The sequence below is a fragment of the Palaemon carinicauda genome, chromosome 34, assembly GCF_036898095.1.
Source record: "Palaemon carinicauda isolate YSFRI2023 chromosome 34, ASM3689809v2, whole genome shotgun sequence".
In the NCBI taxonomy this organism is placed as follows: Eukaryota; Metazoa; Arthropoda; class Malacostraca; order Decapoda; family Palaemonidae; genus Palaemon; species Palaemon carinicauda.
This window is the reverse complement of record NC_090758.1, coordinates 39,129,860-39,142,359: the sequence shown is the minus strand read 5'-3', so window position 1 is coordinate 39,142,359 and position 12,500 is coordinate 39,129,860. Positions and strand designations below refer to the sequence as shown.

General features: G+C 35.0%; 3 protein-coding genes across 19 annotated transcripts in view; 2 read left to right on the top strand and 1 right to left on the bottom strand.

The window, feature by feature from the left end:
* LOC137627117 (tyrosine-protein phosphatase 10D-like) overlaps nucleotides 1-12,500 on the bottom strand; it is a 616,151-nt gene that overhangs the window by 227,027 nt on the left and 376,624 nt on the right. The gene's annotated exons all lie outside the window — the stretch shown is intronic.
* The window catches only part of LOC137627116 (uncharacterized), a 486,416-nt gene that overhangs the window by 313,401 nt on the left and 160,515 nt on the right, over nucleotides 1-12,500 (top strand). The window lies entirely within an intron of this gene.
* The window catches only part of LOC137627115 (tyrosine-protein phosphatase 10D-like), a 124,610-nt gene that overhangs the window by 2,087 nt on the left and 110,023 nt on the right, over nucleotides 1-12,500 (top strand). Inside the window, exon 3 of one of the 2 annotated variants that reach the window (XR_011041107.1) lies at nucleotides 1-1,817. This exon is cut by the window's left edge and continues 583 nt beyond it. The exons of the other annotated variant lie outside the window; for it this stretch is intronic. The gene's annotated coding sequence lies outside the window, so the exon portion shown is untranslated. Of the gene's footprint in view, nucleotides 1,818-12,500 lie in introns of those variants that run through there. 2 annotated transcript variants of the gene reach the window in all.

Here is a 12,500-nt window from a genome sequence, read left to right as displayed (position 1 = left end):
TATTCTACTTTTTTGTATTTTCTATTGACCTTTGAATTCTAAAAATAAAAAAATATTTTGGAAAACAAATCTTATTTCCTTTTTTTTCTGATTACAATACTAGTCTTATTCTACAGTACTTTGAAATGTTTCATAGTCTTTATTGAGCTTTAACTGCTTTACATTGTACTCCAATTTTTTTTCAGTTAATATAATTTCCAGCTTAGGTTGCTAAAAAGCCTTAAATGTTCGTAGTAGTTTTGCTTTCTTTAGCTTTAAATATATTTATGGTATTCTTTCTCATTTGTTTCAACATATTGATAAAGCTAGTTCCTTATATACACACAAGTTCAATGTTAATTAGTTCCCCACTGACTGTCGAGAGAGATTATATTTTTTCCTGCTATTTATCCATGTATTAGTTAGTGTATCTGCCTGTCCTATTATGCTTACCTTGTGGTTATAAGTCTTCCACATAGAAGTACTTTTGATCTAATCTGGTGTTAAGGTAGATTATACACAAAGAATCTGTATAACTGGAGTTTTTCATTTGTTATGTTAATTCTTGTATTGTTCAATCATTTTCAACCAAACCTTTTTTGAAGGGCATAGATCATTTTACAATTGTGCAGGAGAGGATAACATGCATTTGTCAGCCTGTGAGTGTATCTGTTTGTTGCACATGACCGGACATTTCAGTCCATCCTAACTTTGGAAAGCTGTTTGACTGTCTGCCCACCATTGGATGTATCCCACTTAGCAACTATTCATACACTGTTGATAAGATTTCAGTCAGACCTGGTAAAATGGTAGATCCTCTGGTATAAATCTGCATGATAGGACATTGTCCATATGTAACTCTTTTCTTCATCTGTTGTTGAAAAGTCCAATGAAACTTATCCTAAAGTCTCACTGAAGTCCATCTTTCCATTTGACGTATTATTTAATCATGTCTTGGAAGATGATGATAAACCCTGGCTGATGAGAGGCAGAGGTAAATTAGTATTTGTGAATTTTGATACCTGTTAAGAAGAAACCTTTTAGTTTTCCTTACAATGATTTTATTGATGTTAATTTATGATTATTCATGAACTTTGTTTATTTAGAATTTTCACTTGGATTTAGTATTACTAAATTGTATTTTGTGTTGATTGTAATGAGATTATTATATATGTAATCGTGTCTACCAGAATAATTTTGTATTTGTGAAAATCGGTTGGTAATGAACTCAAACTTTTTGATAGGCCGTAGGATTTGATATATGTACATTAAATTTATGTATATTGTCTTACAAGACTTATGAAAAATGTTTATCTTTTTCTATGGAATACCTGGGTAAAATAATAATACTGCAATTCGAAATCATCATCGTATTATAAAACAAAGAATTTCTAGATATTTCTCATAACTGCATCGACACCAGTCGTCTGACAGGCCTGAGTCCTACAGGAAGATTCGGGAGTGGGAGCCTGGCGTGGCGGTCTGTTGCCTAATGTTAATCCTGTACGCTCCCGAATTCTGTAGAAAAAAAAGATCCCGATATATAGGACGGGTGACGAGTTAGAAGACAGTCTTGTCTGACCATTACTACACCCGTTGTGACCCTGAAGTTTATGCGTCATTTACTATGATTTAATATCTTGAAGAAGATATTATAGGTAGTAATTTGGCCAGGGCACCAGTCATTCGTTAAGTTACTACCTCTAAAGAGTTATTGGGTCCTTTGACTGAACACACAGTACTTCATTAGATCCTTCTCTTTGAATACGATTCATTTTGTCTTTGCCTACACATATACTAAATAGTCTGACTTATTCTTTCTATATCTTCCTCTGCCCTCATACATTTGACAACACTAAGGTTAACAAACAATTCTTCTTCGCTCAAGGGTTAACTTTTTGGAGTGTAATTGTTCTGTGGTTAATTTCCTCTTGGTAAGGGTAAAAATGACTCTTTAGCTACGGTAAGCAGCTCTTCTGGGAGAAGGACACCATTGTTCTCTATTCCTGGATGGTATCATAACCACTGTACCATGACGTTCCACTGTCTTAGATTTTTCTTACTTTAGGGCACACAAGGGAACGTAGTTCCTTCTTACTTTTTTCCTCTTTCTTTTGAGCATTTATATAGGAATGATCTAATTTAAAATTGTTACTGTTCTTAAAATATTTGATTTTCATTGTTTATTACTTCCCTTTTGGTTTATTGGTTTCTTTTCCTCACTTGAATATTCTTCTCTGTTGGAGCCCTGGGGCTTACAGCATCCTGCTTCTCCAACTTGGGTTGCAGAGGAGAGATTTCTATTTTATACTTTATTGTATCAGTTTTTTGTAAAATCAGAGAGAGAGAGAGAGAGAGAGAGAGAGAGAGAGAGAGAGAGAGAGAGAGAGAGAGAGAGAGAGAGGAGTTAGTTAATGTAATGATAGTTTGTAGTGAGAAAGACTGTTGATAGAATTGAGGTTGTCTTGGGCAAATGCTTTTTTTTAATTGACTGCAGCTAAAGTCAGTGTGTTGTGAAAGCTGGATTAGTTATCTAACTTTATAATTATTTCCGACCAGCTTTGGAAGTTTCTTTTTTTTTTACCAGGAAGTACAGTTTTATTTATCTTAACTTGTCGTGACTGTAAATAAAAAACAGTTTATAATTTCATCATTGATTACAGTGCGATAGTATAGTTAGCTAGGATTGTCCGTAAGTTTTTTTTTTTTTTTTTTTTTTTTCAGGCCGTAATTCCTCCTTTGAAGGAATTTTTTTTTATTTTCCCGAATGTGGACTTGATTGTTGTTGACTAGGATTATGATTCCACTGCTCCTCAGAGCTAGATAATTGTTGATGTCCCAGCCAGAGTAGCCAGTATTTATTTTACCTGCCATGTATTTGACTGTGAATCTATATTACTAAAGTGTTTTTTTTTTTTTTTTCAAGCGGAACTATTTTGCAGTCTCAATATACTTCAGCTCCCAATCAACAGACAACTTAATTGATAGACGAGGATTAGTTACCAGAAGTAGGTTAGGACAACCCAGCAAAAAAAAAGACAAGCTTTTTTCAGAGACCAGACCACAGCCGCCACCTCCCCCTCGATAGGGGCGTAGATCAATTCATTTTTGAAAGGGGCCTGCTGCCATACAATGCTAGATTCCAGCCCCACTGACAACATAAACGTACATCAGTATATATTTTGTGTAATACGACAAAGCTCATTCACTCTTTACTCCAGTCAGTCATAACAATTGTTGGTCTTGTTTTGTCATGACAATGCAAACCCACAGATATTAACCTACACACATTATTTTTGGCATATTCACATTTAGATATCAAAATTTCTCCCCAGTACACCTTTTTACCTGCCCCTTTTTTAATAATTCCCAAAATGGTGCCATGACAGGGGCCGTTGCAATGAAGGGAGCCAATTGATTTACCAGCCAAGACCATGACCGAATATCAGATATGGTGGGTTGAACAGGACCCGGGAACAAACTTCTTTATAGCAGCTAGTTTGTCCTCTGACGGCAGATATTCGTCCTACCTAACATCATATCCCACAAAATTCACGGCCCTCTCACCAAACTGAAATTTAAGTGCGTTCAGAGTTACACCATTCCTCTCATACGCTAACAACAAATCAAAAGTACCGTTTGCTAAATCAACCCTTCTCTACTAGAATAACACAATAATATATCGTCAATACATTTCAATATCCTTAGTATATCCACAATCATTACCAAATCCTTGAGTCTAGGCGTCTGGGTCAGTGCAGTGCCCCATGGTTATGCGACAATACTGATACAAGCGGTTATAAAAGTCGAAGGTTTTTGACTTTCATCGTCCAACACTACCTGATAGAATCCCTAGGGTGCATCGACCGTAGTTTTAAAAGTATGCCCCGAGACAATTGACACCATATCAAACTGTGCAAACTTATGATGAGTTTCCCTTTTACACCATTGCATTGAGATTTTTTTAAATTAGCTGTCATCTACGGAGTGCCATCCTTTTTGGCTACCACCCTCATGCAGGCACTGGTTACAAGATAGCTACTAACAAATCCTCCTTTATATGCTTCTTGACCTCTTTCTCCTAATGTATAGGGACAGTAAATGAAGTGTGGTAAGCGTGCGGCACCGCACCTGGTGGCAGGTGTGTGTGGTGGGATTTGCCGCTAGTTATGGGAAAGGGTCGTCTATTCCCATTGAATGTTGTACCCGAGAAATATTCCAGCAGCCATTGCTTGAAAAAAGGGGACATTCTCCTATATAGGAGAGTATGGCAGTTTTTTGCGTCTCTCATTGCTCCCCCCTATGCCAACAATTTTGATCAAAGTTGTGTATTTTGTGAAATTTGGATATACCAGCCCTAAAAACTGTCCTGACTTAGGCCTAATGACAGAATAAACTTCCATGTCCCGTTGGGAAAATACATACGCTCATCTTTTGACATGTTGGTACCTTTGATGTTAACCTGATTATACCCCCATTACACTTTTTATACCTTCTGCTATGTGTTGTAGTTATTTTTTTGCTTTATTTAGTTTTTTACATCGATCCCCAGGTTCCTTGCATGGATTGACCAAACAATACATACCTCAGTTCTAGTAACTGCTACAGCTTCTAATTTACAACTTTTATTATTTTTACCACTCGAGATTTTAACATCCACGGCAGTTAGCGAGCATGACCCAGCGCCAACACTTAATGGCTCAGACCTTCCATCCGCTAACTTCTTTTTCGGCATGTTTTCTTACCCGCTGCTTATTCTGCTTGCACCAATGATGCCAGTCTTACCCTCTGACGCACCCTTACTAAGCACACGACTCTTGCTCCCAGAGCAATGATTAGCAAAGTGTCCTCTTTTCCCGAAATAAAACTTTCTGCAGCGTAAGCAGGGCAATTGGCAGATGTCTCTAGTGTCCCCAAGACAAAACAGATGTGTTGCTCTTCTTAATACTAATATCAAATGGGTGGAGCATTTTCCAACCTTAGCGAGTCAAAGACAGTAAAGGGCTGTCTGTGATTGAAAAACCATAAAAAATGTACAAATAGAGTTGCTATATTTCAACTCTTTACTATCACTTACCCTCTCAATTATCCACTGCAAATACAAAATAGTCGCTCCAACATACACACACACACACACACATACATACATATATATATATATATATATATATATATATATATATATATATATATATATATATATATATATATATATATATATATATATATATATATATATATATATGTATATATATATATATATATATATATATATATATATATATATATATATATATATATAAATATCACCCACGAAATGCATTTAATACCGAATTCTATCTTGGGAAATACATATCCACTTGGAATTCATTTTATGGTAACAGCTTCTGGCCGGGTGGTGATTCGAACCACCACCTGTACGGCTAGAAACTATGCTTGGCAGGGACCCTATCGACTCAGCTATCAAGAGAGCTGAGTCGATAGGGTCCCTGCCAAGCATAGTTTCTAGCCGTACAGGTGGTGGTTCGAATCACCACCCGGCCAGAAGCTGTTACCATAAAATGAATTCCAAGTGGATATGTATTTCCCAAGATAGAATTCGGTATTAAATGCATTTCGTGGGTGATATTTACATTAATTAAAATCACGTGTGCTTGTGATATATGTTCATATATATATATATATATATATATCAATTACTACTTTTTCGTAGGTGGGACCAGGTAGACATTCTCCAGGGTGCGGGGGTTGGGGGCAGTCTCCTCTTCGCCACCACTTGCCCCGGCCAGTATGACACTGTGGAAATAAAGAAGTCCTTTCAGTTTTAGCGGGTGTGGAGATAAGTTAAATGAGTATTCTTGATATAGCCTGTAAGATATTGATTGATTGATTTGAGGTTTTCTGGAATCCTTACATCTAAGGATAAGATATTATATAATATTCTTTGATAACCCTTAGTGTTTTAGCAAATATTTCTAATTGTATTCATTATTAGTTGATTTGTGAAAGATAGCAGCAGTAGATTAAAGTAGCTCGCTTTGTTGGAAGATTGATAAGTAACGAAATTGAGGTATCAACCCTGCACAATAGATAATAAGTGATGGATACAATAAATACTAATGACTTCATAGCACTTTGAACAAAATCTAAGTTTATAATTTCGTATAGAAAATAGTTATATGGATATATATGAGGACGCTATTACATTTTAGCAAAAACTATCAGAAATTTGCTTTATTGAAAAATCATATAAAAAAACAAACCTTTTTAGTCTCTGAACGACAAAATTCTCCAAAATTTTGTCATGAAACTATATACCTATTTTCCCAAAATGTATTCTCCTCTATATTGTCGGGAAACTGCATTTGCAGATGGCATAACCACCAAATTATTCCCCATGTTAATACCCTGACTACAAGTTATAAATAGTTACATAGTTGTCAGTTGCTTTATTTTGAGACATTTCACTGCCTGGAGACCAATCTGACTTACCAATTCCATGCAAAATGTTCTCTCAATCTTGATTCAAATAGGCTTAAATCTATATGATAAAGTCTCTATTTACAGTGATTAAGTGCCCGAATTAGCAAAGCTATGTAGCGTTGTATGTGGGCCTTTGGTCCTGGTAAATTACTCAAGGTAGATGGGCTCTTAACGAGCAAAAAATACTTTAATATCAGTGAGGCTCTCGTTCAAAGTGTTCCAGCAAAAGTCATCCATATCAGCTCCTCAGCCTATCATGGTAGTAGTTAAATCACAATTTCTACAGCTGATGCAAAGCAGGAAAGAGAAAATTCAAATATTAAGATATCTCGAAATTATATGTTCTATTGTCCATTTAATCACTAAATCACACAACTCAGGAGCGATTCCCTTGAATTCTGTTACGATCTCAAAATAGTTACAGGCTCTTCAAATAAGTAAAAAATAAATCTATACAACATCAACTAATATTGAAACATGGGAAATAAATATAAAAAGAAACTCTCGAAAAAACACAACGGGTTTATTCACAAACTTACAAATAAAACTAACATTACTTCTTCGCTTACTTTAACTGACAAATCAAATCAATCAAAACACCAACAGTCTTCTAGACTAGAGTTAAATAACTTGAAATTCTCAAGTAAATCAGAATTTTTCTCAAAACTAATTTCGCTGCGACACAGATATTACTGGCATTGGGCGTTCGTTGTATTTCTTTAGCAAGTTTATGTTCAGCCACTTAGCTCTACATCTAAGCATATCTAATAAGTAATTCAAATTGCCCCTTTTTCCTAAAATAGGAAAAGGACCTTCGAACTTATAAGATAATGAGGGGCCTTCTTTCTGAATTAATACTAAGACTTTATCTCCCACACGGAAATTTCTCTCCTTTGCCTTAAGATCATATCTTCTTTTAGTTTCCCCTTGGTTGTTGCTCTCGTTATCTATTGCTAATTTCCAAGGTTTCCTTAAATTCTCCTTGTAATTTTCTAAATTCTGAAAGTATTCTACTCTCTTTGCTAACTGACTTGGGGCAAACATATCGACACAAAATTTCGTCTTTTAAATAAAAGGTCTCCTAACAAACATTATTGGGATCATCATCCAATTCACTTTCTGAAATTCGAGACAGTGTCTCATCCTCTCTCTGTAACTTAATTAGCTCATCTCTGTTCAAAATTCTAGTGCCTGAAACATTGCAGTAACTATTACTTGAATCCGCTACATCAACTACGTCTATGTCACTTCTTTAGACAGCTACATCATCATCTTGGCTAACACTGTCAACATCGATGGAGTCGGTCTTAGCCCCACACTTGCTAAGATCAACCTCACCGCCTCCATCACACACGTTCGAACCTTCGAACAAATTATGACCTTAGTCTATATCTGTATCTAAACCTGACCTAGTTACTACCCTTTCAGGCTCTGGATCCTCAATAAAATAGGATTCACATATCTGGATGTAGTTAAATCATTGCCGACAATAATGTCAACGCCGTCAACTGGCAAATAGTCTATAACTGCTAGTTTTACATCTCTTGACACTCCCTGACTTTTCAAGTTAATTTTCAACAAAGGACAAACAACGCAAGTATTCAGAAACCCACATAACATAGCTTTTTCTTTCATAATGGTTTTTGACCTTTTTGGCACATACTCTTTCCTAATAAGGGAAATGGCTACTCCGGTTTCCCTAAGCAAGACAACTCTCGAATCCCCTCCTTCAAGCGAAGAAACTACACCTTCAGACATAAAATCTCCGTAAAATTTCCTAGTTTCTTTCATAATGTAATTTCTGCTTGACAAAAGATTATTAACTAGAGACTGGTTTCTTGATATTTTTCTCCTCTGCCATACAATCCCTTGCTTTATGCCCTTTCTTATTACATTGATAACAAATTATGTCTGAACTACTACCTTCCCATTTGCTCTTACAAAACCTGGCAGTATGCCCTGGGTTTCCACATGTATAACAATAATAATGATAATCATACTTCCCTGTATTACTATTGCTTAAACTACTCTTGCTATGTTGCATCTTACTAGAAGACTGATTATTTTTCTTCTTACTATCACCTAAACTATGAGTAAGACTGTACTCATCGGCCAACCTTGTTGCATCTGTAAAAGACTTTTCACGCTAATCTTCTATATATAGCTTAATGTGTGGAGATATGTTATGTTTGAAGTTTTCAAAAAAAAACTAAGTTTTTGAGATCATCACAACTATCTACTTCAGCGGAAGTTAACCAATCACTAAATGATCTTTCTAACTTCTTTCCGTAATTTACATAACCCATTATATCCCAAGTTTTTTTTGGCTGAAAATTTTCATGATTTTTTGAGAAAATATTAATGTTTAGGATTAAAAGACATCATATAAGGTGGTTAGAACATTTTATTTCCTTCAGTAAGCTCACAGTAAGCCGTCCTCAAAAGAGGACACTGGGATGATATAATGACATTTGGTAATAATAGGCTGTCCTCGATTGAGGTGAATGGGATAATGTAATACTACCTTCAAATCATAATTCTTTTCTCAATTAGGTTCATCAAATATAATTATATTCTCTATCTGATTATTTTTCACCATTATAATATTTTTAAAATTACACAGTTACCTTCTTGAATTACTAGGCATAATATTTAGAAAGACAATTGAACAAAAAAAGAAACATGTTACCGTTTTTTGTTTACTGCTTGTGATAAGAAGCAAAACAATCGAAACAAAGTGTTATATTGCATTTTTTGCAATAGGTCCTAGGCTTCCTGGAGCAAGACTTCTTCCGGCATCGCCTCTGATTTTCCCTCTTGGCTATGACGTGGTCCTTTCCATCGTACCCAACATCATCAAGTCTTGTAGATGGGCTAGTGGCTGTGCTCTTTCTACCTATTCTTCTATTTGCTTCACCTAACTTCAGACATGGTACGCATACTGCTCTTTTGAAGCTTACTAAGTTAAGTTACTCTTTTCCTCTATGCAGAAATTTATGAATGATCCATGCATTTACCACAATCATATCTAGTACATGAGTGAAGAGAGGCCAGTACCATTTCTTTCTTCGTAAAGATGTTGTATATTTACTAGCCAGCCAATCATGGTGATCGACACCTCCCATGTAGGCATTATAGTTAGTTGTTCAGAACATTTGGTTGAGGAACATCACCTTTTATTTTTACATCACTCAACCATCGATTAACCTTTTTCACAGGCTCAATAGTATCGTAGTTTGTCCCAACGCATACACACTTATTGTCTGACCATTTCACTAAAAGGATTTCTTCATTTGTATCAAACATATAGTCATAGGATCCCCTTTTCTCTTTCTTCATATTTTTTGCTGGTCTCAGAGGGCACTTAATAAGTCTGTTTTCCCTCATTGTACCAGTGGCTTGATAACCAAGGATCCTAAGATGAACTTACAAATCATATCCAGTAAAAAAAAATTGTCAAAGAAAACAGAGTGAGCATTTGAGACTTCTACTGCTTCTAACATCTTCAAAACAATCTTTGTTCCAAGTAACAGATCATCGTTGCCTTCATCCTTGGAACTCTTCCCACAATACAAATCAAAATTGTAACAGGAATCTGAAACGCCACATAGAGCTCAGAGTTTGTATCCAAACCTGATAGGTTTTCCTCTCATAAACTGCTTTAGAGGATTGTGACCATAATACTTCACAATCATTTCATCAACAGATATGCATTCTTCAAATACTCCAAATTATTGAAATGAGTCCTTGACTAGTGACAATAATGACGTAATTCTGAACCCTCTGTCGTGTGTATTGTCCTTGGCTTAATCGTTGTTGCAAAAATGGATAATGCTTTTCAACAGCTGAAAACAGTTTCTTCACATTGTTTTCTGAATAATAGGGACTCCAAGATCTTCTTCGCTTGAAAAATCACGTTCTGAGGGGACTTTGTGATGTCCCGAGAATAGCAATATACCAATGACGGTTTTCAGTTCATCAATACCTAATGTAAACTCACATTTATTTCTATAAGAACTTGCATAACGTACTGTCTCTTTCAAAATGTGGTCATATATGCCATGAGACATCAGTTTCTCAAATAGTTCCAGAGGATATAGATTATGAAAGCTCTCTTTTATTTCTTGCAAGTTTTCCTTATACTGTTCTGAACGCTCCTTGACTTTGCTGTATTCAAGAATTTATGTTTCAGATGGGTTCAGTGCTACAAAATTTTGGTTTTTTCCTAGAAGATTTAGCAGATGCCCCTCTGTCTTTAGTAGGGTTTTCAATTGGCTGTTGGTTCACTTGAACTTCTAAGGAACCAGGAGCATCCTGAACAGAAACTTCCTCTATTATGTCTTCACTACGTCAGGCGGTATAATAATGACATCAGCATTTTCGATTTCATCATCTTCCTCATCCTGAAACAGGATATTGATTGCTTCCTCAACTGTAAGTGCGGAGTGTTTCTTCGCCATCTGTAATAACGAAAACATGATATAAGATATAAGATCTATGATTCCATTTCAGTATATATATATATATATATATATATATATATATATATATATATATATATATATATATATATATATATATATATATATATATATATATATATTTATTTATATATGAACTTTCTGATTATGAAAATAAAGAACCAGTTTTTTATGAATTAATATGATGAAATAGGTAGAGTGGATGTTCGGTGCATGACATAAAATTGGAAATTATATAAAAAAAGTAGTTCATATAAAAAATAATTTATTGAGTTTTCAACATAGATCGGTAGTTAAGTAGGTAATTAAATTAAAAAACAACACTAGAAATGATAATTAAAGCAGATACAACAAAAAACTAGAAAAAAAACTATGAAACTCATGAAAAAAACAAAACAAGAATAATTCATTAAAACATAATAGGGCACTGACCTTTGTGAATATCCCAATACAGCTTCTTGATGTGTTGTCTATAATGATCTGTGCTGAAATGATCGTTTGCTCGGCTAATTTGGCTAAGTAAGCAGACGTCTACTCCTTTCCGCGTTGAAACTTGAACAACTGCAGAAATCTTGTCTGGACTTGTAACGTCACTTGTTTATATGGAATTATCCCAGTGTCCTCATTCGAGGACAGGATATTTGAAACATTTCTGGCTCGCTGTATGACAATGGGAATGATTTTAAATATGATTATTATGATATATGAAGCCTTTAAGAATTAATATCGATATATATTTAATCAATAATGGTCTACTTTGTATTCGCTTTTTACGTTTGAATGGTGGTATGTCTGAAGCCTGATTTTTCACCGAAAGTAGACCTCAAGAAAATATCTAAATATACATCAATGGATCGTAATTTCTATACAAAACGGTTGATAATTCGTTAAATTTTTGCTTTTAATTATCTTTTTAATGATTTATGAAATATGTTCTTTATAAAATTATTATTCATTAGGTGTCCTCAAATGAGGACAATGGGATATAATGGGATAAGTACCGCTCTCATTCCTTTTCAAACTTCTAAATTTCTTACGGTACGCCTCTGGTACTAACCTATATGCAAAAAGAACAGTTTCTTTCAAAATATCATAGTCTTCACTTTTATCCTCAGACATAAAACTATACACAGAAAGTTCCCTACCACTCAAGACTGACTGCAAATACAAAGTACACCTGTTTTTGGGACAACCTACTCTGTTCATTAACTTTTCACAAGACATGAAATATTTTCTTACATCTTCCTTATCAAACTTTGGAATTAATTTCAACAGTGTACCCATACCTAAATGATCAGAATCATCGTTCAATGATGAATTACTACCCCATCTGCTACATGATGCATTACTTCCAGGTCTGTTACCTGGCAGACTATTAAGAAGACTTTGCCTTAAACGAGCGATTTCTAACTCATTATTATGCTGTCTTTCATTTTCTTCTCGCTCTTTCTCCTTTTCATCTCGCTGTCTTTCATTTTCTTCTCTTTCAGCTGCTCTTTCGTCTCTCTCAAACATTCCCTGTTCTCTCTTAAAAACATACTAACAGAGAGCATCGCC